Source organism: Hyla sarda, unplaced genomic scaffold (genome assembly GCF_029499605.1).
Source record: "Hyla sarda isolate aHylSar1 unplaced genomic scaffold, aHylSar1.hap1 scaffold_2313, whole genome shotgun sequence".
In the NCBI taxonomy this organism is placed as follows: domain Eukaryota; kingdom Metazoa; phylum Chordata; class Amphibia; order Anura; family Hylidae; genus Hyla; species Hyla sarda.
In genome coordinates, this window is record NW_026608995.1 from 16,719 (window position 1) to 44,450 (window position 27,732).

At 45.9% G+C, this 27,732-nt stretch overlaps 11 non-coding genes across 11 annotated transcripts; all 11 read left to right on the forward strand.

Annotated features, from left to right (window-relative positions):
• The first annotated feature begins 1,044 nt into the window (after positions 1-1,044).
• LOC130322275 (U2 spliceosomal RNA) lies at positions 1,045-1,235 on the forward strand. Its single transcript, XR_008867819.1, has one exon. It is a non-coding gene; the product is annotated as a U2 spliceosomal RNA (small nuclear RNA).
• A 2,096-nt stretch (positions 1,236-3,331) lies between these two features.
• LOC130322276 (U2 spliceosomal RNA) lies at positions 3,332-3,522 on the forward strand. The gene has a single exon (XR_008867820.1). It is a non-coding gene; the product is annotated as a U2 spliceosomal RNA (small nuclear RNA).
• Positions 3,523-5,615: 2,093 nt separating this feature from the next.
• On the forward strand, positions 5,616-5,806 carry LOC130322286 (U2 spliceosomal RNA). Its single transcript, XR_008867829.1, has one exon. It is a non-coding gene; the product is annotated as a U2 spliceosomal RNA (small nuclear RNA).
• A 2,098-nt stretch (positions 5,807-7,904) lies between these two features.
• Positions 7,905-8,095, forward strand: LOC130322277 (U2 spliceosomal RNA). The gene has a single exon (XR_008867821.1). It is a non-coding gene; the product is annotated as a U2 spliceosomal RNA (small nuclear RNA).
• A 2,097-nt stretch (positions 8,096-10,192) lies between these two features.
• LOC130322278 (U2 spliceosomal RNA) lies at positions 10,193-10,383 on the forward strand. The gene has a single exon (XR_008867822.1). It is a non-coding gene; the product is annotated as a U2 spliceosomal RNA (small nuclear RNA).
• A 2,100-nt stretch (positions 10,384-12,483) lies between these two features.
• LOC130322279 (U2 spliceosomal RNA) lies at positions 12,484-12,674 on the forward strand. Its single transcript, XR_008867823.1, has one exon. It is a non-coding gene; the product is annotated as a U2 spliceosomal RNA (small nuclear RNA).
• A 2,108-nt stretch (positions 12,675-14,782) lies between these two features.
• On the forward strand, positions 14,783-14,973 carry LOC130322280 (U2 spliceosomal RNA). The gene has a single exon (XR_008867824.1). It is a non-coding gene; the product is annotated as a U2 spliceosomal RNA (small nuclear RNA).
• Positions 14,974-18,615: 3,642 nt separating this feature from the next.
• On the forward strand, positions 18,616-18,799 carry LOC130322287 (U2 spliceosomal RNA). The gene has a single exon (XR_008867830.1). It is a non-coding gene; the product is annotated as a U2 spliceosomal RNA (small nuclear RNA).
• Positions 18,800-20,887: 2,088 nt separating this feature from the next.
• Positions 20,888-21,078, forward strand: LOC130322281 (U2 spliceosomal RNA). Its single transcript, XR_008867825.1, has one exon. It is a non-coding gene; the product is annotated as a U2 spliceosomal RNA (small nuclear RNA).
• Positions 21,079-23,169: 2,091 nt separating this feature from the next.
• Positions 23,170-23,360, forward strand: LOC130322283 (U2 spliceosomal RNA). The gene has a single exon (XR_008867826.1). It is a non-coding gene; the product is annotated as a U2 spliceosomal RNA (small nuclear RNA).
• Positions 23,361-25,456: 2,096 nt separating this feature from the next.
• Positions 25,457-25,647, forward strand: LOC130322285 (U2 spliceosomal RNA). The gene has a single exon (XR_008867828.1). It is a non-coding gene; the product is annotated as a U2 spliceosomal RNA (small nuclear RNA).
• Positions 25,648-27,732: the final 2,085 nt, after the last annotated feature.

The window sequence follows — 27,732 nt, forward strand, 5'->3', positions numbered from 1 at the left end:
AAAAAAAGAAGAAAAAGAAGAATAATACGCCCAGAAAAGAGGCGAAAAGGAGAAAAACGTGAAAAAAAAGTAAGAGGAAGAGAAGGGAAAAAAAGGTGGAAATGGGTTTAAAAGTGATTTCGGCGGAGAAATATATATATATATATATATATATATATATATATATATATACGCGCACACACACACATATATATAAACGTATTCTCCGTTGAGATATTGCAGCCGCTGCTGTGTCCAGGCCCAGGAGCCTTAGCACTGTGCTATGATGTCACTCAATACCACTGACATCACTAGGTGTAAACAACATCTCTCCTTTGCTGTGTATGTGACTATGGAGCTGTTTGGTGATGTCGTCTATTACGGCCTTCATAGAAGCAACAGGAGATTGTTGCATCCATCTAGAACCCTCAGAACTACAGTGCTATGATGTCACTCACTTCCACAGGCCTTGCAGAGTGTAAACAACAACAACCCAGCTTTGTTGTGTATGTAACCATAGGGATTTGTGATGTCACCTAGAACCTTCACAGCAGCGACAGCTTTATGAGGAGCATCAGCACTGCTCTGCCTGAGCAGAACCATCACCGCCATAGGTTGTCAAATAACCCGGATTTAACCCACACAGGTAAGTCCAATGGGGTGCAGGCATGTCCTCTATGCTTACAGCTTCCCGTGGGTGTTGGTTTGATACCGTTTGGGGACAGCCAAGGAGGCATCTGCAGGCAACAAAGGTAGGTGTGTGCTTGTGTGTGTGTTTCCTATGCAGATCCTAAGCCCAGTGTCACATGCAAGTAGGAGGAGTAAGAAGGGTTCCTGGCAAATCCGGGTTATGGATTGCATTTAAAAAGGCCCCGTGGGAGTGCAATGGGCCCCTGTCTTGCTGCTTAGCAATAATGGTATGGGTTTAGGTTCTGCTGTGTGTACTGGTGGTTGACTGCCCCCCAGCCCAGAGTGTGCATGGAAAATTGTCTGGCAGCCTCCCTGACAGCAAGCAGTGATAGTGCCCATGAAGGGGACCTTGTTGGGCCCGCCCCTTTCACGGTTATCGCTTCTCGGCCTTTTGGCTAAGATCAAGTGTAGTATCTGTTCTTATCAGTTTAATATCTGATACGTCCCCTATCTGGGGACCATATATTAAATGGATTTTTGAGAACGGGGGCCGATTTCGAAGCTTGCTTCCGTCGCCCTATGCATTGACCCGATATGGCAGTATCTTCGGGTACAGTGCACCACCCCCTTACAGGGTTAAAAAGAAAGATTCCTACTTTCATTGCTACCTGCTTGCTTGCTGGCTAGCCAGCTAGCCAGCCCTGTGGGCCTTGCTGCTGCTGCTTCTGCAGCCAAAAAACAAAAGGTGGTGCTGCTGCTGCTTCTGCTGCTTCTGCTTCTGCTTGTGTCTGGCCGCTGTTGGAGCGTCCAGGCACAGGACTTCTGCTGCTGCTGACTAAATGGCCTCCTTAATTGGATCATTTGAGTAGCCAGCACACCTGTGCAGGTAGGGCATGACATGATAGGCAGCTGCCTTGATAGCGGGTGGGTGCTGAATGTTCCTAATTGACAAAATAAGATTAATGCTTATGAAGAAATATAAAATCTCATCCCTTCCCCAATATCGCGCCACACCCCTACCCCTTAATTCCCTGGTTGAACTTGATGGACATATGTCTTTTTTCGACCGTACTAACTATGTAACTATGTAACATAACATGGGGGGGGGTCTCCTGGCTGTTCACACAGGTGTGTCATTGCTGTACATTGACCATGCATTGCTTCTGTGGTATTGCAAAGGCAAAGACAAATGCTTCCAGCCATCCATTGCACTAATGGATTGGTCATCAGCTGGCTGTCTATGTCCCGCATCAATATAGACCAAAGTACAGAGGGTTAGGCTATGCTATTGTGCACCTACCTGATGCATCAGAAGGTGCGAGGCCCTTGCTAAATTCTGTGCACAGACTTTGAGATCTATGCTTTAGACTGTATCTAAACCTGCTCCAACATGGACTGACATTCTGGCCTACTTTCAGCCGATGCGACTTGTCTGTCGCTGAACAGTCGCTTTTTATGTATTCAGCACCTATGTATAATGTTGTAAAAATGCTCTAGAAGCTAAAGTCGCAGAAATGTCGCACATATTTGGCCTGCAACTTTCTGTGCGACAAATTCAGACAGGAAAAATCAGTATAAATCCTTAGAAAATTATCCCCCAGTGTCTCCATCTGCTGGCGGTATTGAATAAGCATTGCTGCACTGATGGGGTATGCATTAGACGAAAAAAAAGAAGAAAAAGAAGAATAATACGCCCAGAAAAGAGGCGAAAAGGAGAAAAACGTAAAAAAACGTGAAAAAAAAGTAAGAGGAAGAGAAGGGAAAAAAAGGTGGAAATGGGTTTAAAAGTGATTTCGGCGGAGAAATATATATATATATATATATATATATATATATATATATATATATACGCGCACACACACACATATATATAAACGTATTCTCCGTTGAGATATTGCAGCCGCTGCTGTGTCCAGGCCCAGGAGCCTTAGCACTGTGCTATGATGTCACTCAATACCACTGACATCACTAGGTGTAAACAACATCTCTCCTTTGCTGTGTATGTGACTATGGAGCTGTTTGGTGATGTCGTCTATTACGGCCTTCATAGAAGCAACAGGAGATTGTTGCATCCATCTAGAACCCTCAGAACTACAGTGCTATGATGTCACTCACTTCCACAGGCCTTGCAGAGTGTAAACAACAACAACCCAGCTTTGTTGTGTATGTAACCATAGGGATTTGTGATGTCACCTAGAACCTTCACAGCAGCGACAGCTTTATGAGGAGCATCAGCACTGCTCTGCCTGAGCAGAACCATCACCGCCATAGGTTGTCAAATAACCCGGATTTAACCCACACAGGTAAGTCCAATGGGGTGCAGGCATGTCCTCTATGCTTACAGCTTCCCGTGGGTGTTGGTTTGATACCGTTTGGGGACAGCCAAGGAGGCATCTGCAGGCAACAAAGGTAGGTGTGTGCTTGTGTGTGTGTTTCCTATGCAGATCCTAAGCCCAGTGTCACATGCAAGTAGGAGGAGTAAGAAGGGTTCCTGGCAAATCCGGGTTATGGATTGCATTTAAAAAGGCCCCGTGGGAGTGCAATGGGCCCCTGTCTTGCTGCTTAGCAATAATGGTATGGGTTTAGGTTCTGCTGTGTGTACTGGTGGTTGACTGCCCCCCAGCCCAGAGTGTGCATGGAAAATTGTCTGGCAGCCTCCCTGACAGCAAGCAGTGATAGTGCCCATGAAGGGGACCTTGTTGGGCCCGCCCCTTTCACGGTTATCGCTTCTCGGCCTTTTGGCTAAGATCAAGTGTAGTATCTGTTCTTATCAGTTTAATATCTGATACGTCCCCTATCTGGGGACCATATATTAAATGGATTTTTGAGAACGGGGGCCGATTTCGAAGCTTGCTTCCGTCGCCCTATGCATTGACCCGATATGGCAGTATCTTCGGGTACAGTGCACCACCCCCTTACAGGGTTAAAAAGAAAGATTCCTACTTTCATTGCTACCTGCTTGCTTGCTGGCTAGCCAGCTAGCCAGCCCTGTGGGCCTTGCTGCTGCTGCTTCTGCAGCCAAAAAACAAAAGGTGGTGCTGCTGCTGCTTCTGCTGCTTCTGCTTCTGCTTGTGTCTGGCCGCTGTTGGAGCGTCCAGGCACAGGACTTCTGCTGCTGCTGACTAAATGGCCTCCTTAATTGGATCATTTGAGTAGCCAGCACACCTGTGCAGGTAGGGCATGACATGATAGGCAGCTGCCTTGATAGCGGGTGGGTGCTGAATGTTCCTAATTGACAAAATAAGATTAATGCTTATGAAGAAATATAAAATCTCATCCCTTCCCCAATATCGCGCCACACCCCTACCCCTTAATTCCCTGGTTGAACTTGATGGACATATGTCTTTTTTCGACCGTACTAACTATGTAACTATGTAACATAACATGGGGGGGGGGTCTCCTGGCTGTTCACACAGGTGTGTCATTGCTGTACATTGACCATGCATTGCTTCTGTGGTATTGCAAAGGCAAAGACAAATGCTTCCAGCCATCCATTGCACTAATGGATTGGTCATCAGCTGGCTGTCTATGTCCCGCATCAATATAGACCAAAGTACAGAGGGTTAGGCTATGCTATTGTGCACCTACCTGATGCATCAGAAGGTGCGAGGCCCTTGCTAAATTCTGTGCACAGACTTTGAGATCTATGCTTTAGACTGTATCTAAACCTGCTCCAACATGGACTGACATTCTGGCCTACTTTCAGCCGATGCGACTTGTCTGTCGCTGAACAGTCGCTTTTTATGTATTCAGCACCTATGTATAATGTTGTAAAAATGCTCTAGAAGCTAAAGTCGCAGAAATGTCGCACATATTTGGCCTGCAACTTTCTGTGCGACAAATTCAGACAGGAAAAATCAGTATAAATCCTTAGAAAATTATCCCCCAGTGTCTCCATCTGCTGGCGGTATTGAATAAGCATTGCTGCACTGATGGGGTATGCATTAGACGAAAAAAAAGAAGAAAAAGAAGAATAATACGCCCAGAAAAGAGGCGAAAAGGAGAAAAACGTAAAAAAACGTGAAAAAAAAGTAAGAGGAAGAGAAGGGAAAAAAAGGTGGAAATGGGTTTAAAAGTGATTTCGGCGGAGAAATATATATATATATATATATATATATATATATATATATATACGCGCACACACACACATATATATAAACGTATTCTCCGTTGAGATATTGCAGCCGCTGCTGTGTCCAGGCCCAGGAGCCTTAGCACTGTGCTATGATGTCACTCAATACCACTGACATCACTAGGTGTAAACAACATCTCTCCTTTGCTGTGTATGTGACTATGGAGCTGTTTGGTGATGTCGTCTATTACGGCCTTCATAGAAGCAACAGGAGATTGTTGCATCCATCTAGAACCCTCAGAACTACAGTGCTATGATGTCACTCACTTCCACAGGCCTTGCAGAGTGTAAACAACAACAACCCAGCTTTGTTGTGTATGTAACCATAGGGATTTGTGATGTCACCTAGAACCTTCACAGCAGCGACAGCTTTATGAGGAGCATCAGCACTGCTCTGCCTGAGCAGAACCATCACCGCCATAGGTTGTCAAATAACCCGGATTTAACCCACACAGGTAAGTCCAATGGGGTGCAGGCATGTCCTCTATGCTTACAGCTTCCCGTGGGTGTTGGTTTGATACCGTTTGGGGACAGCCAAGGAGGCATCTGCAGGCAACAAAGGTAGGTGTGTGCTTGTGTGTGTGTTTCCTATGCAGATCCTAAGCCCAGTGTCACATGCAAGTAGGAGGAGTAAGAAGGGTTCCTGGCAAATCCGGGTTATGGATTGCATTTAAAAAGGCCCCGTGGGAGTGCAATGGGCCCCTGTCTTGCTGCTTAGCAATAATGGTATGGGTTTAGGTTCTGCTGTGTGTACTGGTGGTTGACTGCCCCCCAGCCCAGAGTGTGCATGGAAAATTGTCTGGCAGCCTCCCTGACAGCAAGCAGTGATAGTGCCCATGAAGGGGACCTTGTTGGGCCCGCCCCTTTCACGGTTATCGCTTCTCGGCCTTTTGGCTAAGATCAAGTGTAGTATCTGTTCTTATCAGTTTAATATCTGATACGTCCCCTATCTGGGGACCATATATTAAATGGATTTTTGAGAACGGGGGCCGATTTCGAAGCTTGCTTCCGTCGCCCTATGCATTGACCCAATATGGCAGTATCTTCGGGTACAGTGCACCACCCCCTTACAGGGTTAAAAAGAAAGATTCCTACTTTCATTGCTACCTGCTTGCTTGCTGGCTAGCCAGCTAGCCAGCCCTGTGGGCCTTGCTGCTGCTGCTTCTGCAGCCAAAAAACAAAAGGTGGTGGTGCTGCTGCTGCTTCTGCTGCTTCTGCTTCTGCTTGTGTCTGGCCGCTGTTGGAGCGTCCAGGCACAGGACTTCTGCTGCTGCTGACTAAATGGCCTCCTTAATTGGATCATTTGAGTAGCCAGCACACCTGTGCAGGTAGGGCATGACATGATAGGCAGCTGCCTTGATAGCGGGTGGGTGCTGAATGTTCCTAATTGACAAAATAAGATTAATGCTTATGAAGAAATATAAAATCTCATCCCTTCCCCAATATCGCGCCACACCCCTACCCCTTAATTCCCTGGTTGAACTTGATGGACATATGTCTTTTTTCGACCGTACTAACTATGTAACTATGTAACATAACATGGGGGGGGGGTCTCCTGGCTGTTCACACAGGTGTGTCATTGCTGTACATTGACCATGCATTGCTTCTGTGGTATTGCAAAGGCAAAGACAAATGCTTCCAGCCATCCATTGCACTAATGGATTGGTCATCAGCTGGCTGTCTATGTCCCGCATCAATATAGACCAAAGTACAGAGGGTTAGGCTATGCTATTGTGCACCTACCTGATGCATCAGAAGGTGCGAGGCCCTTGCTAAATTCTGTGCACAGACTTTGAGATCTATGCTTTAGACTGTATCTAAACCTGCTCCAACATGGACTGACATTCTGGCCTACTTTCAGCCGATGCGACTTGTCTGTCGCTGAACAGTCGCTTTTTATGTATTCAGCACCTATGTATAATGTTGTAAAAATGCTCTAGAAGCTAAAGTCGCAGAAATGTCGCACATATTTGGCCTGCAACTTTCTGTGCGACAAATTCAGACAGGAAAAATCAGTATAAATCCTTAGAAAATTATCCCCCAGTGTCTCCATCTGCTGGCGGTATTGAATAAGCATTGCTGCACTGATGGGGTATGCATTAGACGAAAAAAAAGAAGAAAAAGAAGAATAATACGCCCAGAAAAGAGGCGAAAAGGAGAAAAACGTAAAAAAACGTGAAAAAAAAGTAAGAGGAAGAGAAGGGAAAAAAAGGTGGAAATGGGTTTAAAAGTGATTTCGGCGGAGAAATATATATATATATATATATATATATATATATATATATATATACGCGCACACACACACATATATATAAACGTATTCTCCGTTGAGATATTGCAGCCGCTGCTGTGTCCAGGCCCAGGAGCCTTAGCACTGTGCTATGATGTCACTCAATACCACTGACATCACTAGGTGTAAACAACATCTCTCCTTTGCTGTGTATGTGACTATGGAGCTGTTTGGTGATGTCGTCTATTACGGCCTTCATAGAAGCAACAGGAGATTGTTGCATCCATCTAGAACCCTCAGAACTACAGTGCTATGATGTCACTCACTTCCACAGGCCTTGCAGAGTGTAAACAACAACAACCCAGCTTTGTTGTGTATGTAACCATAGGGATTTGTGATGTCACCTAGAACCTTCACAGCAGCGACAGCTTTATGAGGAGCATCAGCACTGCTCTGCCTGAGCAGAACCATCACCGCCATAGGTTGTCAAATAACCCGGATTTAACCCACACAGGTAAGTCCAATGGGGTGCAGGCATGTCCTCTATGCTTACAGCTTCCCGTGGGTGTTGGTTTGATACCGTTTGGGGACAGCCAAGGAGGCATCTGCAGGCAACAAAGGTAGGTGTGTGCTTGTGTGTGTGTTTCCTATGCAGATCCTAAGCCCAGTGTCACATGCAAGTAGGAGGAGTAAGAAGGGTTCCTGGCAAATCCGGGTTATGGATTGCATTTAAAAAGGCCCCGTGGGAGTGCAATGGGCCCCTGTCTTGCTGCTTAGCAATAATGGTATGGGTTTAGGTTCTGCTGTGTGTACTGGTGGTTGACTGCCCCCCAGCCCAGAGTGTGCATGGAAAATTGTCTGGCAGCCTCCCTGACAGCAAGCAGTGATAGTGCCCATGAAGGGGACCTTGTTGGGCCCGCCCCTTTCACGGTTATCGCTTCTCGGCCTTTTGGCTAAGATCAAGTGTAGTATCTGTTCTTATCAGTTTAATATCTGATACGTCCCCTATCTGGGGACCATATATTAAATGGATTTTTGAGAACGGGGGCCGATTTCGAAGCTTGCTTCCGTCGCCCTATGCATTGACCCGATATGGCAGTATCTTCGGGTACAGTGCACCACCCCCTTACAGGGTTAAAAAGAAAGATTCCTACTTTCATTGCTACCTGCTTGCTTGCTGGCTAGCCAGCTAGCCAGCCCTGTGGGCCTTGCTGCTGCTGCTTCTGCAGCCAAAAAACAAAAGGTGGTGCTGCTGCTGCTTCTGCTGCTTCTGCTTCTGCTTGTGTCTGGCCGCTGTTGGAGCGTCCAGGCACAGGACTTCTGCTGCTGCTGACTAAATGGCCTCCTTAATTGGATCATTTGAGTAGCCAGCACACCTGTGCAGGTAGGGCATGACATGATAGGCAGCTGCCTTGATAGCGGGTGGGTGCTGAATGTTCCTAATTGACAAAATAAGATTAATGCTTATGAAGAAATATAAAATCTCATCCCTTCCCCAATATCGCGCCACACCCCTACCCCTTAATTCCCTGGTTGAACTTGATGGACATATGTCTTTTTTCGACCGTACTAACTATGTAACTATGTAACATAACATGGGGGGGGGGTCTCCTGGCTGTTCACACAGGTGTGTCATTGCTGTACATTGACCATGCATTGCTTCTGTGGTATTGCAAAGGCAAAGACAAATGCTTCCAGCCATCCATTGCACTAATGGATTGGTCATCAGCTGGCTGTCTATGTCCCGCATCAATATAGACCAAAGTACAGAGGGTTAGGCTATGCTATTGTGCACCTACCTGATGCATCAGAAGGTGCGAGGCCCTTGCTAAATTCTGTGCACAGACTTTGAGATCTATGCTTTAGACTGTATCTAAACCTGCTCCAACATGGACTGACATTCTGGCCTACTTTCAGCCGATGCGACTTGTCTGTCGCTGAACAGTCGCTTTTTATGTATTCAGCACCTATGTATAATGTTGTAAAAATGCTCTAGAAGCTAAAGTCGCAGAAATGTCGCACATATTTGGCCTGCAACTTTCTGTGCGACAAATTCAGACAGGAAAAATCAGTATAAATCCTTAGAAAATTATCCCCCAGTGTCTCCATCTGCTGGCGGTATTGAATAAGCATTGCTGCACTGATGGGGTATGCATTAGACGAAAAAAAAGAAGAAAAAGAAGAATAATACGCCCAGAAAAGAGGCGAAAAGGAGAAAAACGTAAAAAAACGTGAAAAAAAAGTAAGAGGAAGAGAAGGGAAAAAAAGGTGGAAATGGGTTTAAAAGTGATTTCGGCGGAGAAATATATATATATATATATATATATATATATATATATATATATATACGCGCACACACACACATATATATAAACGTATTCTCCGTTGAGATATTGCAGCCGCTGCTGTGTCCAGGCCCAGGAGCCTTAGCACTGTGCTATGATGTCACTCAATACCACTGACATCACTAGGTGTAAACAACATCTCTCCTTTGCTGTGTATGTGACTATGGAGCTGTTTGGTGATGTCGTCTATTACGGCCTTCATAGAAGCAACAGGAGATTGTTGCATCCATCTAGAACCCTCAGAACTACAGTGCTATGATGTCACTCACTTCCACAGGCCTTGCAGAGTGTAAACAACAACAACCCAGCTTTGTTGTGTATGTAACCATAGGGATTTGTGATGTCACCTAGAACCTTCACAGCAGCGACAGCTTTATGAGGAGCATCAGCACTGCTCTGCCTGAGCAGAACCATCACCGCCATAGGTTGTCAAATAACCCGGATTTAACCCACACAGGTAAGTCCAATGGGGTGCAGGCATGTCCTCTATGCTTACAGCTTCCCGTGGGTGTTGGTTTGATACCATTTGGGGACAGCCAAGGAGGCATCTGCAGGCAACAAAGGTAGGTGTGTGCTTGTGTGTGTGTTTCCTATGCAGATCCTAAGCCCAGTGTCACATGCAAGTAGGAGGAGTAAGAAGGGTTCCTGGCAAATCCGGGTTATGGATTGCATTTAAAAAGGCCCCGTGGGAGTGCAATGGGCCCCTGTCTTGCTGCTTAGCAATAATGGTATGGGTTTAGGTTCTGCTGTGTGTACTGGTGGTTGACTGCCCCCCAGCCCAGAGTGTGCATGGAAAATTGTCTGGCAGCCTCCCTGACAGCAAGCAGTGATAGTGCCCATGAAGGGGACCTTGTTGGGCCCGCCCCTTTCACGGTTATCGCTTCTCGGCCTTTTGGCTAAGATCAAGTGTAGTATCTGTTCTTATCAGTTTAATATCTGATACGTCCCCTATCTGGGGACCATATATTAAATGGATTTTTGAGAACGGGGGCCGATTTCGAAGCTTGCTTCCGTCGCCCTATGCATTGACCCGATATGGCAGTATCTTCGGGTACAGTGCACCACCCCCTTACAGGGTTAAAAAGAAAGATTCCTACTTTCATTGCTACCTGCTTGCTTGCTGGCTAGCCAGCTAGCCAGCCCTGTGGGCCTTGCTGCTGCTGCTTCTGCAGCCAAAAAACAAAAGGTGGTGCTGCTGCTGCTTCTGCTGCTTCTGCTTCTGCTTGTGTCTGGCCGCTGTTGGAGCGTCCAGGCACAGGACTTCTGCTGCTGCTGACTAAATGGCCTCCTTAATTGGATCATTTGAGTAGCCAGCACACCTGTGCAGGTAGGGCATGACATGATAGGCAGCTGCCTTGATAGCGGGTGGGTGCTGAATGTTCCTAATTGACAAAATAAGATTAATGCTTATGAAGAAATATAAAATCTCATCCCTTCCCCAATATCGCGCCACACCCCTACCCCTTAATTCCCTGGTTGAACTTGATGGACATATGTCTTTTTTCGACCGTACTAACTATGTAACTATGTAACATAACATGGGGGGGGGGTCTCCTGGCTGTTCACACAGGTGTGTCATTGCTGTACATTGACCATGCATTGCTTCTGTGGTATTGCAAAGGCAAAGACAAATGCTTCCAGCCATCCATTGCACTAATGGATTGGTCATCAGCTGGCTGTCTATGTCCCGCATCAATATAGACCAAAGTACAGAGGGTTAGGCTATGCTATTGTGCACCTACCTGATGCATCAGAAGGTGCGAGGCCCTTGCTAAATTCTGTGCACAGACTTTGAGATCTATGCTTTAGACTGTATCTAAACCTGCTCCAACATGGACTGACATTCTGGCCTACTTTCAGCCGATGCGACTTGTCTGTCGCTGAACAGTCGCTTTTTATGTATTCAGCACCTATGTATAATGTTGTAAAAATGCTCTAGAAGCTAAAGTCGCAGAAATGTCGCACATATTTGGCCTGCAACTTTCTGTGCGACAAATTCAGACAGGAAAAATCAGTATAAATCCTTAGAAAATTATCCCCCAGTGTCTCCATCTGCTGGCGGTATTGAATAAGCATTGCTGCACTGATGGGGTATGCATTAGACGAAAAAAAAGAAGAAAAAGAAGAATAATACGCCCAGAAAAGAGGCGAAAAGGAGAAAAACGTAAAAAAACGTGAAAAAAAAGTAAGAGGAAGAGAAGGGAAAAAAAGGTGGAAATGGGTTTAAAAGTGATTTCGGCGGAGAAATATATATATATATATATATATATATATATATATATATATATATACGCGCACACACACACATATATATAAACGTATTCTCCGTTGAGATATTGCAGCCGCTGCTGTGTCCAGGCCCAGGAGCCTTAGCACTGTGCTATGATGTCACTCAATACCACTGACATCACTAGGTGTAAACAACATCTCTCCTTTGCTGTGTATGTGACTATGGAGCTGTTTGGTGATGTCGTCTATTACGGCCTTCATAGAAGCAACAGGAGATTGTTGCATCCATCTAGAACCCTCAGAACTACAGTGCTATGATGTCACTCACTTCCACAGGCCTTGCAGAGTGTAAACAACAACAACCCAGCTTTGTTGTGTATGTAACCATAGGGATTTGTGATGTCACCTAGAACCTTCACAGCAGCGACAGCTTTATGAGGAGCATCAGCACTGCTCTGCCTGAGCAGAACCATCACCGCCATAGGTTGTCAAATAACCCGGATTTAACCCACACAGGTAAGTCCAATGGGGTGCAGGCATGTCCTCTATGCTTACAGCTTCCCGTGGGTGTTGGTTTGATACCGTTTGGGGACAGCCAAGGAGGCATCTGCAGGCAACAAAGGTAGGTGTGTGCTTGTGTGTGTGTTTCCTATGCAGATCCTAAGCCCAGTGTCACATGCAAGTAGGAGGACCAGTAAGAAGGGTTCCTGGCAAATCCGGGTTATGGATTGCATTTAAAAAGGCCCCGTGGGAGTGCAATGGGCCCCTGTCTTGCTGCTTAGCAATAATGGTATGGGTTTAGGTTCTGCTGTGTGTACTGGTGGTTGACTGCCCCCCAGCCCAGAGTGTGCATGGAAAATTGTCTGGCAGCCTCCCTGACAGCAAGCAGTGATAGTGCCCATGAAGGGGACCTTGTTGGGCCCGCCCCTTTCACGGTTATCGCTTCTCGGCCTTTTGGCTAAGATCAAGTGTAGTATCTGTTCTTATCAGTTTAATATCTGATACGTCCCCTATCTGGGGACCATATATTAAATGGATTTTTGAGAACGGGGGCCGATTTCGAAGCTTGCTTCCGTCGCCCTATGCATTGACCCGATATGGCAGTATCTTCGGGTACAGTGCACCACCCCCTTACAGGGTTAAAAAGAAAGATTCCTACTTTCATTGCTACCTGCTTGCTGGCTAGCCAGCTAGCCAGCCCTGTGGGCCTTGCTGCTGCTGCTTCTGCAGCCAAAAAACAAAAGGTGGTGCTGCTGCTGCTTCTGCTGCTTCTGCTTCTGCTTGTGTCTGGCCGCTGTTGGAGCGTCCAGGCACAGGACTTCTGCTGCTGCTGACTAAATGGCCTCCTTAATTGGATCATTTGAGTAGCCAGCACACCTGTGCAGGTAGGGCATGACATGATAGGCAGCTGCCTTGATAGCGGGTGGGTGCTGAATGTTCCTAATTGACAAAATAAGATTAATGCTTATGAAGAAATATAAAATCTCATCCCTTCCCCAATATCGCGCCACACCCCTACCCCTTAATTCCCTGGTTGAACTTGATGGACATATGTCTTTTTTCGACCGTACTAACTATGTAACTATGTAACATAACATGGGGGGGGGGGGGGTCTCCTGGCTGTTCACACAGGTGTGTCATTGCTGTACATTGACCATGCATTGCTTCTGTGGTATTGCAAAGGCAAAGACAAATGCTTCCAGCCATCCATTGCACTAATGGATTGGTCATCAGCTGGCTGTCTATGTCCCGCATCAATATAGACCAAAGTACAGAGGGTTAGGCTATGCTATTGTGCACCTACCTGATGCATCAGAAGGTGCGAGGCCCTTGCTAAATTCTGTGCACAGACTTTGAGATCTATGCTTTAGACTGTATCTAAACCTGCTCCAACATGGACTGACATTCTGGCCTACTTTCAGCCGATGCGACTTGTCTGTCGCTGAACAGTCGCTTTTTATGTATTCAGCACCTATGTATAATGTTGTAAAAATGCTCTAGAAGCTAAAGTCGCAGAAATGTCGCACATATTTGGCCTGCAACTTTCTGTGCGACAAATTCAGACAGGAAAAATCAGTATAAATCCTTAGAAAATTATCCCCCAGTGTCTCCATCTGCTGGCGGTATTGAATAAGCATTGCTGCACTGATGGGGTATGCATTAGACGAAAAAAAAGAAGAAAAAGAAGAATAATACGCCCAGAAAAGAGGCGAAAAGGAGAAAAACGTAAAAAAACGTGAAAAAAAAGTAAGAGGAAGAGAAGGGAAAAAAAGGTGGAAATGGGTTTAAAAGTGATTTCGGCGGAGAAATATATATATATATATATATATATATATATATATATATATATATATATATATATATATACGCGCACACACACACATATATATAAACGTATTCTCCGTTGAGATATTGCAGCCGCTGCTGTGTCCAGGCCCAGGAGCCTTAGCACTGTGCTATGATGTCACTCAATACCACTGACATCACTAGGTGTAAACAACATCTCTCCTTTGCTGTGTATGTGACTATGGAGCTGTTTGGTGATGTCGTCTATTACGGCCTTCATAGAAGCAACAGGAGATTGTTGCATCCATCTACAACCCTCAGAACTACAGTGCTATGATGTCACTCACTTCCACAGGCCTTGCAGAGTGTAACAACAACAACCCAGCTTTGTTGTGTATGTAACCATAGGGATTTGTGATGTCACCTAGAACCTTCACAGCAGCGACAGCTTTATGAGGAGCATCAGCACTGCTCTGCCTGAGCAGAACCATCACCGCCATAGGTTGTCAAATAACCCGGATTTAACCCACACAGGTAAGTCCAATGGGGTGCAGGCATGTCCTCTATGCTTACAGCTTCCCGTGGGTGTTGGTTTGATACCGTTTGGGGACAGCCAAGGAGGCATCTGCAGGCAACAAAGGTAGGTGTGTGCTTGTGTGTGTGTTTCCTATGCAGATCCTAAGCCCAGTGTCACATGCAAGTAGGAGGAGTAAGAAGGGTTCCTGGCAAATCCGGGTTATGGATTGCATTTAAAAAGGCCCGTGGGAGTGCAATGGGCCCCTGTCTTGCTGCTTAGCAATAATGGTATGGGTTTAGGTTCTGCTGTGTGTACTGGTGGTTGACTGCCCCCCAGCCAGAGTGTGCATGGAAAATTGTCTGGCAGCCTCCCTGACAGCAAGCAGTGATAGTGCCCATGAAGGGGACCTTGTTGGGCCCGCCCCTTTCACGGTTATCGCTTCTCGGCCTTTTGGCTAAGATCAAGTGTAGTATCTGTTCTTATCAGTTTAATATCTGATACGTCCCCTATCTGGGGACCATATATTAAATGGATTTTTGAGAACGGGGGCCGATTTCGAAGCTTGCTTCCGTCGCCCTATGCATTGACCCGATATGGCAGTATCTTCGGGTACAGTGCACCACCCCCTTACAGGGTTAAAAAGAAAGATTCCTACTTTCATTGCTACCTGCTTGCTGGCTAGCCAGCTAGCCAGCCCTGTGGGCCTTGCTGCTGCTGCTTCTGCAGCCAAAAAACAAAAGGTGGTGCTGCTGCTGCTTCTGCTGCTTCTGCTTCTGCTTGTGTCTGGCCGCTGTTGGAGCGTCCAGGCACAGGACTTCTGCTGCTGCTGACTAAATGGCCTCCTTAATTGGATCATTTGAGTAGCCAGCACACCTGTGCAGGTAGGGCATGACATGATAGGCAGCTGCCTTGATAGCGGGTGGGTGCTGAATGTTCCTAATTGACAAAATAAGATTAATGCTTATGAAGAAATATAAAATCTCATCCCTTCCCCAATATCGCGCCACACCCCTACCCCTTAATTCCCTGGTTGAACTTGATGGACATATGTCTTTTTTCGACCGTACTAACTATGTAACTATGTAACATAACATGGGGGGGGGGTCTCCTGGCTGTTCACACAGGTGTGTCATTGCTGTACATTGACCATGCATTGCTTCTGTGGTATTGCAAAGGCAAAGACAAATGCTTCCAGCCATCCATTGCACTAATGGATTGGTCATCAGCTGGCTGTCTATGTCCCGCATCAATATAGACCAAAGTACAGAGGGTTAGGCTATGCTATTGTGCACCTACCTGATGCATCAGAAGGTGCGAGGCCCTTGCTAAATTCTGTGCACAGACTTTGAGATCTATGCTTTAGACTGTATCTAAACCTGCTCCAACATGGACTGACATTCTGGCCTACTTTCAGCCGATGCGACTTGTCTGTCGCTGAACAGTCGCTTTTTATGTATTCAGCACCTATGTATAATGTTGTAAAAATGCTCTAGAAGCTAAAGTCGCAGAAATGTCGCACATATTTGGCCTGCAACTTTCTGTGCGACAAATTCAGACAGGAAAAATCAGTATAAATCCTTAGAAAATTATCCCCCAGTGTCTCCATCTGCTGGCGGTATTGAATAAGCATTGCTGCACTGATGGGGTATGCATTAGACGAAAAAAAAGAAGAAAAAGAAGAATAATACGCCCAGAAAAGAGGCGAAAAGGAGAAAAACGTAAAAAAACGTGAAAAAAAAGTAAGAGGAAGAGAAGGGAAAAAAAGGTGGAAATGGGTTTAAAAGTGATTTCGGCGGAGAAATATATATATATATATATATATATATATATATATATACGCGCACACACACACATATATATAAACGTATTCTCCGTTGAGATATTGCAGCCGCTGCTGTGTCCAGGCCCAGGAGCCTTAGCACTGTGCTATGATGTCACTCAATACCACTGACATCACTAGGTGTAAACAACATCTCTCCTTTGCTGTGTATGTGACTATGGAGCTGTTTGGTGATGTTGTCGTCTATTACGGCCTTCATAGAAGCAACAGGAGATTGTTGCATCCATCTAGAACCCTCAGAACTACAGTGCTATGATGTCACTCACTTCCACAGGCCTTGCAGAGTGTAAACAACAACAACCCAGCTTTGTTGTGTATGTAACCATAGGGATTTGTGATGTCACCTAGAACCTTCACAGCAGCGACAGCTTTATGAGGAGCATCAGCACTGCTCTGCCTGAGCAGAACCATCACCGCCATAGGTTGTCAAATAACCCGGATTTAACCCACACAGGTAAGTCCAATGGGGTGCAGGCATGTCCTCTATGCTTACAGCTTCCCGTGGGTGTTGGTTTGATACCGTTTGGGGACAGCCAAGGAGGCATCTGCAGGCAACAAAGGTAGGTGTGTGCTTGTGTGTGTGTTTCCTATGCAGATCCTAAGCCCAGTGTCACATGCAAGTAGGAGGAGTAAGAAGGGTTCCTGGCAAATCCGGGTTATGGATTGCATTTAAAAAGGCCCCGTGGGAGTGCAATGGGCCCCTGTCTTGCTGCTTAGCAATAATGGTATGGGTTTAGGTTCTGCTGTGTGTACTGGTGGTTGACTGCCCCCCAGCCCAGAGTGTGCATGGAAAATTGTCTGGCAGCCTCCCTGACAGCAAGCAGTGATAGTGCCCATGAAGGGGACCTTGTTGGGCCCGCCCCTTTCACGGTTATCGCTTCTCGGCCTTTTGGCTAAGATCAAGTGTAGTTCTGCTCACTTGGTCTGGCCAGAGGGTGTCTGGGGTACCCGGCTCCTTTGCCTGGGGGGATCGTCCTTCTTAACGGAGGGACTTCACCCCCCCTGCTGCTATCAGGGAGCCGGCTTAGTCCCCAGACAACGGGAGGCGATCCCCACCTACCTACTTCGGTGGGGGAGGTGTCTGGACATCATGGACATGGAGGAAGATTGCGGTTTTTCTTCGGAAGGCGTGCCGCCTTTTGCGAGACTTCGGAATGGAGTTCGTATTTCCCTGCTCGATGTCCGGAAGAAGGAAAGAGGCCTTGTCTTTGTCGTGGAAGAAGTGCTGTTTAAGTTGCTGGAAGTCAAGAGGGAGCAAATCCTATCCATGCTTGAGTTTCCCAGAAGTGGATACTACGACGTGGTGCTGGCTTCTGAAGAGGACTATGAGTCATTTTGGAACATATTGCAGCAAAAGAAGGTATGTCCGGTTTTGGAAGGGGTGGAGATAGTTCCACATTTCCCACGTAGAGAACGATTGGTGACTATAAGGATGTATAGCCCATATACTTCGGAGGAGGATATCGTTACCTTTTTGTCTCGATTCTGTGACAGTGTTCTGCCTAAAGGCAAGGGTATTTAATCAATATGGACTATGGACCACCAAGTGGAGGTTCCATGTGAAATTTAAAATGGCAGATGGCAAGTTAGTGATCCCCCCAGGACGGTTTAAAATTGGTTCTGTGAACGGGGATCTGTATTTTTCTGGCATGCAAGATTTTTGCCGCAAATGTAAACAGTACGGTCACAGAAAGGAGGATTGCACGTTTTTGTGGTGTTTCAAGTGTCAAGAGGAGGGTCACGACGTGGAAAATTGTCAAAAGAAAAGGAAATGCCATCTGTGTGGTGAGGAGGGCCATCTGCTTGGCTCGTGTCCTAAGAAAAAGTCTGAGAAAAATTCAGAGAAAAAGGAAGCTGTAAAAAGAAGCAGAGAGGAACCAGCTGAAGTGAAAGAACCAGAAGTGGAGCAGGTTCCAACTAGAAGACCTACAGAGCAGAAGAAGAAGAGAGAGGAGGAAGTGTATGTGCCAGTGCAGTATTTTGGTGTGCTTGGTGGTTTGTTGGAAAATTTGTCGGAAGCAGAAAGAAAAACGTTTGACAAAGATATGATGGATCTAAAGATAGGCTTGAAGAACCGGGAGGAAGAAGCTCGGGATAAAGTCTATTTTTCTTTCAAGGCAGACATGAACCGTTTTGTTGAAACGTATAAAATTCCAGGCTGGTTAGCGTCTCAAGTTAAGAAAGATATAGCAAATGGCAATATCAGTCGAGGACTGATAGACTTTCTAATGGTGTTTGCATGGAGGAAGGGGATGACCTTCTAATTTGGTTTTGCTTAATTAGAAAGTAATGTTTGGTTTTGCTATTTTATGTTGTTTCTTATTTTGTTTTTAAATGTTCTATTTTGTTTCATTAGTGTTTAAGAAAAGAAATAAAAACATGTTACCTGATGATGAACACAAAATTGAGTTCCAAATAAGATCTTGGAACTCTGAGTGAGTTCTGAGGGCTAACTTGATCTGTTCTTATCAGTTTAATATCTGATACGTCCCCTATCTGGGGACCATATATTAAATGGATTTTTGAGAACGGGGGCCGATTTCGAAGCTTGCTTCCGTCGCCCTATGCATTGACCCGATATGGCAGTATCTTCGGGTACAGTGCACCACCCCCTTACAGGGTTAAAAAGAAAGATTCCTACTTTCATTGCTACCTGCTTGCTGGCTAGCCAGCTAGCCAGCCCTGTGGGCCTTGCTGCTGCTGCTTCTGCAGCCAAAAAACAAAAGGTGGTGCTGCTGCTGCTTCTGCTGCTTCTGCTTCTGCTTGTGTCTGGCCGCTGTTGGAGCGTCCAGGCACAGGACTTCTGCTGCTGCTGACTAAATGGCCTCCTTAATTGGATCATTTGAGTAGCCAGCACACCTGTGCAGGTAGGGCATGACATGATAGGCAGCTGCCTTGATAGCGGGTGGGTGCTGAATGTTCCTAATTGACAAAATAAGATTAATGCTTATGAAGAAATATAAAATCTCATCCCTTCCCCAATATCGCGCCACACCCCTACCCCTTAATTCCCTGGTTGAACTTGATGGACATATGTCTTTTTTCGACCGTACTAACTATGTAACTATGTAACATAACATGGGGGGGGGGTCTCCTGGCTGTTCACACAGGTGTGTCATTGCTGTACATTGACCATGCATTGCTTCTGTGGTATTGCAAAGGCAAAGACAAATGCTTCCAGCCATCCATTGCACTAATGGATTGGTCATCAGCTGGCTGTCTATGTCCCGCATCAATATAGACCAAAGTACAGAGGGTTAGGCTATGCTATTGTGCACCTACCTGATGCATCAGAAGGTGCGAGGCCCTTGCTAAATTCTGTGCACAGACTTTGAGATCTATGCTTTAGACTGTATCTAAACCTGCTCCAACATGGACTGACATTCTGGCCTACTTTCAGCCGATGCGACTTGTCTGTCGCTGAACAGTCGCTTTTTATGTATTCAGCACCTATGTATAATGTTGTAAAAATGCTCTAGAAGCTAAAGTCGCAGAAATGTCGCACATATTTGGCCTGCAACTTTCTGTGCGACAAATTCAGACAGGAAAAATCAGTATAAATCCTTAGAAAATTATCCCCCAGTGTCTCCATCTGCTGGCGGTATTGAATAAGCATTGCTGCACTGATGGGGTATGCATTAGACGAAAAAAAAGAAGAAAAAGAAGAATAATACGCCCAGAAAAGAGGCGAAAAGGAGAAAAACGTAAAAAAACGTGAAAAAAAAGTAAGAGGAAGAGAAGGGAAAAAAAGGTGGAAATGGGTTTAAAAGTGATTTCGGCGGAGAAATATATATATATATATATATATATATATATATATATATATACGCGCACACACACACATATATATAAACGTATTCTCCGTTGAGATATTGCAGCCGCTGCTGTGTCCAGGCCCAGGAGCCTTAGCACTGTGCTATGATGTCACTCAATACCACTGACATCACTAGGTGTAAACAACATCTCTCCTTTGCTGTGTATGTGACTATGGAGCTGTTTGGTGATGTCGTCTATTACGGCCTTCATAGAAGCAACAGGAGATTGTTGCATCCATCTAGAACCCTCAGAACTACAGTGCTATGATGTCACTCACTTCCACAGGCCTTGCAGAGTGTAAACAACAACAACCCAGCTTTGTTGTGTATGTAACCATAGGGATTTGTGATGTCACCTAGAACCTTCACAGCAGCGACAGCTTTATGAGGAGCATCAGCACTGCTCTGCCTGAGCAGAACCATCACCGCCATAGGTTGTCAAATAACCCGGATTTAACCCACACAGGTAAGTCCAATGGGGTGCAGGCATGTCCTCTATGCTTACAGCTTCCCGTGGGTGTTGGTTTGATACCGTTTGGGGACAGCCAAGGAGGCATCTGCAGGCAACAAAGGTAGGTGTGTGCTTGTGTGTGTGTTTCCTATGCAGATCCTAAGCCCAGTGTCACATGCAAGTAGGAGGAGTAAGAAGGGTTCCTGCAAATCCGGGTTATGGATTGCATTTAAAAAGGCCCCGTGGGAGTGCAATGGGCCCCTGTCTTGCTGCTTAGCAATAATGGTATGGGTTTAGGTTCTGCTGTGTGTACTGGTGGTTGACTGCCCCCCAGCCCAGAGTGTGCATGGAAAATTGTCTGGCAGCCTCCCTGACAGCAAGCAGTGATAGTGCCCATGAAGGGGACCTTGTTGGGCCCGCCCCTTTCACGGTTATCGCTTCTCGGCCTTTTGGCTAAGATCAAGTGTAGTATCTGTTCTTATCAGTTTAATATCTGATACGTCCCCTATCTGGGGACCATATATTAAATGGATTTTTGAGAACGGGGGCCGATTTCGAAGCTTGCTTCCGTCGCCCTATGCATTGACCCGATATGGCAGTATCTTCGGGTACAGTGCACCACCCCCTTACAGGGTTAAAAAGAAAGATTCCTACTTTCATTGCTACCTGCTTGCTGGCTAGCCAGCTAGCCAGCCCTGTGGGCCTTGCTGCTGCTGCTTCTGCAGCCAAAAAACAAAAGGTGGTGCTGCTGCTGCTTCTGCTGCTTCTGCTTCTGCTTGTGTCTGGCCGCTGTTGGAGCGTCCAGGCACAGGACTTCTGCTGCTGCTGACTAAATGGCCTCCTTAATTGGATCATTTGAGTAGCCAGCACACCTGTGCAGGTAGGGCATGACATGATAGGCAGCTGCCTTGATAGCGGGTGGGTGCTGAATGTTCCTAATTGACAAAATAAGATTAATGCTTATGAAGAAATATAAAATCTCATCCCTTCCCCAATATCGCGCCACACCCCTACCCCTTAATTCCCTGGTTGAACTTGATGGACATATGTCTTTTTTCGACCGTACTAACTATGTAACTATGTAACATAACATGGGGGGGGGGTCTCCTGGCTGTTCACACAGGTGTGTCATTGCTGTACATTGACCATGCATTGCTTCTGTGGTATTGCAAAGGCAAAGACAAATGCTTCCAGCCATCCATTGCACTAATGGATTGGTCATCAGCTGGCTGTCTATGTCCCGCATCAATATAGACCAAAGTACAGAGGGTTAGGCTATGCTATTGTGCACCTACCTGATGCATCAGAAGGTGCGAGGCCCTTGCTAAATTCTGTGCACAGACTTTGAGATCTATGCTTTAGACTGTATCTAAACCTGCTCCAACATGGACTGACATTCTGGCCTACTTTCAGCCGATGCGACTTGTCTGTCGCTGAACAGTCGCTTTTTATGTATTCAGCACCTATGTATAATGTTGTAAAAATGCTCTAGAAGCTAAAGTCGCAGAAATGTCGCACATATTTGGCCTGCAACTTTCTGTGCGACAAATTCAGACAGGAAAAATCAGTATAAATCCTTAGAAAATTATCCCCCAGTGTCTCCATCTGCTGGCGGTATTGAATAAGCATTGCTGCACTGATGGGGTATGCATTAGACGAAAAAAAAGAAGAAAAAGAAGAATAATACGCCCAGAAAAGAGGCGAAAAGGAGAAAAACGTAAAAAAACGTGAAAAAAAAGTAAGAGGAAGAGAAGGGAAAAAAAGGTGGAAATGGGTTTAAAAGTGATTTCGGCGGAGAAATATATATATATATATATATATATATATATATATATATATATACGCGCACACACACACATATATATAAACGTATTCTCCGTTGAGATATTGCAGCCGCTGCTGTGTCCAGGCCCAGGAGCCTTAGCACTGTGCTATGATGTCACTCAATACCACTGACATCACTAGGTGTAAACAACATCTCTCCTTTGCTGTGTATGTGACTATGGAGCTGTTTGGTGATGTCGTCTATTACGGCCTTCATAGAAGCAACAGGAGATTGTTGCATCCATCTAGAACCCTCAGAACTACAGTGCTATGATGTCACTCACTTCCACAGGCCTTGCAGAGTGTAAACAACAACAACCCAGCTTTGTTGTGTATGTAACCATAGGGATTTGTGATGTCACCTAGAACCTTCACAGCAGCGACAGCTTTATGAGGAGCATCAGCACTGCTCTGCCTGAGCAGAACCATCACCGCCATAGGTTGTCAAATAACCCGGATTTAACCCACACAGGTAAGTCCAATGGGGTGCAGGCATGTCCTCTATGCTTACAGCTTCCCGTGGGTGTTGGTTTGATACCGTTTGGGGACAGCCAAGGAGGCATCTGCAGGCAACAAAGGTAGGTGTGTGCTTGTGTGTGTGTTTCCTATGCAGATCCTAAGCCCAGTGTCACATGCAAGTAGGAGGAGTAAGAAGGGTTCCTGGCAAATCCGGGTTATGGATTGCATTTAAAAAGGCCCCGTGGGAGTGCAATGGGCCCCTGTCTTGCTGCTTAGCAATAATGGTATGGGTTTAGGTTCTGCTGTGTGTACTGGTGGTTGACTGCCCCCCAGCCCAGAGTGTGCATGGAAAATTGTCTGGCAGCCTCCCTGACAGCAAGCAGTGATAGTGCCCATGAAGGGGACCTTGTTGGGCCCGCCCCTTTCACGGTTATCGCTTCTCGGCCTTTTGGCTAAGATCAAGTGTAGTATCTGTTCTTATCAGTTTAATATCTGATACGTCCCCTATCTGGGGACCATATATTAAATGGATTTTTGAGAACGGGGGCCGATTTCGAAGCTTGCTTCCGTCGCCCTATGCATTGACCCGATATGGCAGTATCTTCGGGTACAGTGCACCACCCCCTTACAGGGTTAAAAAGAAAGATTCCTACTTTCATTGCTACCTGCTTGCTGGCTAGCCAGCTAGCCAGCCCTGTGGGCCTTGCTGCTGCTGCTTCTGCAGCCAAAAAACAAAAGGTGGTGCTGCTGCTGCTTCTGCTGCTTCTGCTTCTGCTTGTGTCTGGCCGCTGTTGGAGCGTCCAGGCACAGGACTTCTGCTGCTGCTGACTAAATGGCCTCCTTAATTGGATCATTTGAGTAGCCAGCACACCTGTGCAGGTAGGGCATGACATGATAGGCAGCTGCCTTGATAGCGGGTGGGTGCTGAATGTTCCTAATTGACAAAATAAGATTAATGCTTATGAAGAAATATAAAATCTCATCCCTTCCCCAATATCGCGCCACACCCCTACCCCTTAATTCCCTGGTTGAACTTGATGGACATATGTCTTTTTTCGACCGTACTAACTATGTAACTATGTAACATAACATGGGGGGGGGGTCTCCTGGCTGTTCACACAGGTGTGTCATTGCTGTACATTGACCATGCATTGCTTCTGTGGTATTGCAAAGGCAAAGACAAATGCTTCCAGCCATCCATTGCACTAATGGATTGGTCATCAGCTGGCTGTCTATGTCCCGCATCAATATAGACCAAAGTACAGAGGGTTAGGCTATGCTATTGTGCACCTACCTGATGCATCAGAAGGTGCGAGGCCCTTGCTAAATTCTGTGCACAGACTTTGAGATCTATGCTTTAGACTGTATCTAAACCTGCTCCAACATGGACTGACATTCTGGCCTACTTTCAGCCGATGCGACTTGTCTGTCGCTGAACAGTCGCTTTTTATGTATTCAGCACCTATGTATAATGTTGTAAAAATGCTCTAGAAGCTAAAGTCGCAGAAATGTCGCACATATTTGGCCTGCAACTTTCTGTGCGACAAATTCAGACAGGAAAAATCAGTATAAATCCTTAGAAAATTATCCCCCAGTGTCTCCATCTGCTGGCGGTATTGAATAAGCATTGCTGCACTGATGGGGTATGCATTAGACGAAAAAAAAGAAGAAAAAGAAGAATAATACGCCCAGAAAAGAGGCGAAAAGGAGAAAAACGTAAAAAAACGTGAAAAAAAGTAAGAGGAAGAGAAGGGAAAAAAAGGTGGAAATGGGTTTAAAAGTGATTTCGGCGGAGAAATATATATATATATATATATATATATATATATATATATATACGCGCACACACACACACATATATATAAACGTAAACGTATTCTCCGTTGAGATATTGCAGCCGCTGCTGTGTCCAGGCCCAGGAGCCTTAGCACTGTGCTATGATGTCACTCAATACCACTGACATCACTAGGTGTAAACAACATCTCTCCTTTGCTGTGTATGTGACTATGGAGCTGTTTGGTGATGTCGTCTATTACGGCCTTCATAGAAGCAACAGGAGATTGTTGCATCCATCTAGAACCCTCAGAACTACAGTGCTATGATGTCACTCACTTCCACAGGCCTTGCAGAGTGTAAACAACAACAACCCAGCTTTGTTGTGTATGTAACCATAGGGATTTGTGATGTCACCTAGAACCTTCACAGCAGCGACAGCTTTATGAGGAGCATCAGCACTGCTCTGCCTGAGCAGAACCATCACCGCCATAGGTTGTCAAATAACCCGGATTTAACCCACACAGGTAAGTCCAATGGGGTGCAGGCATGTCCTCTATGCTTACAGCTTCCCGTGGGTGTTGGTTTGATACCGTTTGGGGACAGCCAAGGAGGCATCTGCAGGCAACAAAGGTAGGTGTGTGCTTGTGTGTGTGTTTCCTATGCAGATCCTAAGCCCAGTGTCACATGCAAGTAGGAGGAGTAAGAAGGGTTCCTGGCAAATCCGGGTTATGGATTGCATTTAAAAAGGCCCCGTGGGAGTGCAATGGGCCCCTGTCTTGCTGCTTAGCAATAATGGTATGGGTTTAGGTTCTGCTGTGTGTACTGGTGGTTGACTGCCCCCCAGCCCAGAGTGTGCATGGAAAATTGTCTGGCAGCCTCCCTGACAGCAAGCAGTGATAGTGCCCATGAAGGGGACCTTGTTGGGCCCGCCCCTTTCACGGTTATCGCTTCTCGGCCTTTTGGCTAAGATCAAGTGTAGTATCTGTTCTTATCAGTTTAATATCTGATACGTCCCCTATCTGGGGACCATATATTAAATGGATTTTTGAGAACGGGGGCCGATTTCGAAGCTTGCTTCCGTCGCCCTATGCATTGACCCGATATGGCAGTATCTTCGGGTACAGTGCACCACCCCCTTACAGGGTTAAAAAGAAAGATTCCTAATACTTTCATTGCTACCTGCTTGCTGGCTAGCCAGCTAGCCAGCCCTGTGGGCCTTGCTGCTGCTGCTTCTGCAGCCAAAAAACAAAAGGTGGTGCTGCTGCTGCTGCTTCTGCTGCTTCTGCTTCTGCTTGTGTCTGGCCGCTGTTGGAGCGTCCAGGCACAGGACTTCTGCTGCTGCTGACTAAATGGCCTCCTTAATTGGATCATTTGAGTAGCCAGCACACCTGTGCAGGTAGGGCATGACATGATAGGCAGCTGCCTTGATAGCGGGTGGGTGCTGAATGTTCCTAATTGACAAAATAAGATTAATGCTTATGAAGAAATATAAAATCTCATCCCTTCCCCAATATCGCGCCACACCCCTACCCCTTAATTCCCTGGTTGAACTTGATGGACATATGTCTTTTTTCGACCGTACTAACTATGTAACTATGTAACATAACATGGGGGGGGGGTCTCCTGGCTGTTCACACAGGTGTGTCATTGCTGTACATTGACCATGCATTGCTTCTGTGGTATTGCAAAGGCAAAGACAAATGCTTCCAGCCATCCATTGCACTAATGGATTGGTCATCAGCTGGCTGTCTATGTCCCGCATCAATATAGACCAAAGTACAGAGGGTTAGGCTATGCTATTGTGCACCTACCTGATGCATCAGAAGGTGCGAGGCCCTTGCTAAATTCTGTGCACAGACTTTGAGATCTATGCTTTAGACTGTATCTAAACCTGCTCCAACATGGACTGACATTCTGGCCTACTTTCAGCCGATGCGACTTGTCTGTCGCTGAACAGTCGCTTTTTATGTATTCAGCACCTATGTATAATGTTGTAAAAATGCTCTAGAAGCTAAAGTCGCAGAAATGTCGCACATATTTGGCCTGCAACTTTCTGTGCGACAAATTCAGACAGGAAAAATCAGTATAAATCCTTAGAAAATTATCCCCCAGTGTCTCCATCTGCTGGCGGTATTGAATAAGCATTGCTGCACTGATGGGGTATGCATTAGACGAAAAAAAAGAAGAAAAAGAAGAATAATACGCCCAGAAAAGAGGCGAAAAGGAGAAAAACGTAAAAAAACTTGAAAAAAAGTAAGAGGAAGAGAAGGGAAAAAAAGGTGGAAATGGGTTTAAAAGTGATTTCGGCGGAGAAATATATATATATATATATATATATATATATATATATATATATATACGCGCACACACACACATATATATAAACGTATTCTCCGTTGAGATATTGCAGCCGCTGCTGTGTCCAGGCCCAGGAGCCTTAGCACTGTGCTATGATGTCACTCAATACCACTGACATCACTAGGTGTAAACAACATCTCTCCTTTGCTGTGTATGTGACTATGGAGCTGTTTGGTGATGTCGTCTATTACGGCCTTCATAGAAGCAACAGGAGATTGTTGCATCCATCTAGAACCCTCAGAACTACAGTGCTATGATGTCACTCACTTCCACAGGCCTTGCAGAGTGTAAACAACAACAACCCAGCTTTGTTGTGTATGTAACCATAGGGATTTGTGATGTCACCTAGAACCTTCACAGCAGCGACAGCTTTATGAGGAGCATCAGCACTGCTCTGCCTGAGCAGAACCATCACCGCCATAGGTTGTCAAATAACCCGGATTTAACCCACACAGGTAAGTCCAATGGGGTGCAGGCATGTCCTCTATGCTTACAGCTTCCCGTGGGTGTTGGTTTGATACCGTTTGGGGACAGCCAAGGAGGCATCTGCAGGCAACAAAGGTAGGTGTGTGCTTGTGTGTGTGTTTCCTATGCAGATCCTAAGCCCAGTGTCACATGCAAGTAGGAGGAGTAAGAAGGGTTCCTGGCAAATCCGGGTTATGGATTGCATTTAAAAAGGCCCCGTGGGAGTGCAATGGGCCCCTGTCTTGCTGCTTAGCAATAATGGTATGGGTTTAGGTTCTGCTGTGTGTACTGGTGGTTGACTGCCCCCCAGCCCAGAGTGTGCATGGAAAATTGTCTGGCAGCCTCCCTGACAGCAAGCAGTGATAGTGCCCATGAAGGGGACCTTGTTGGCCCGCC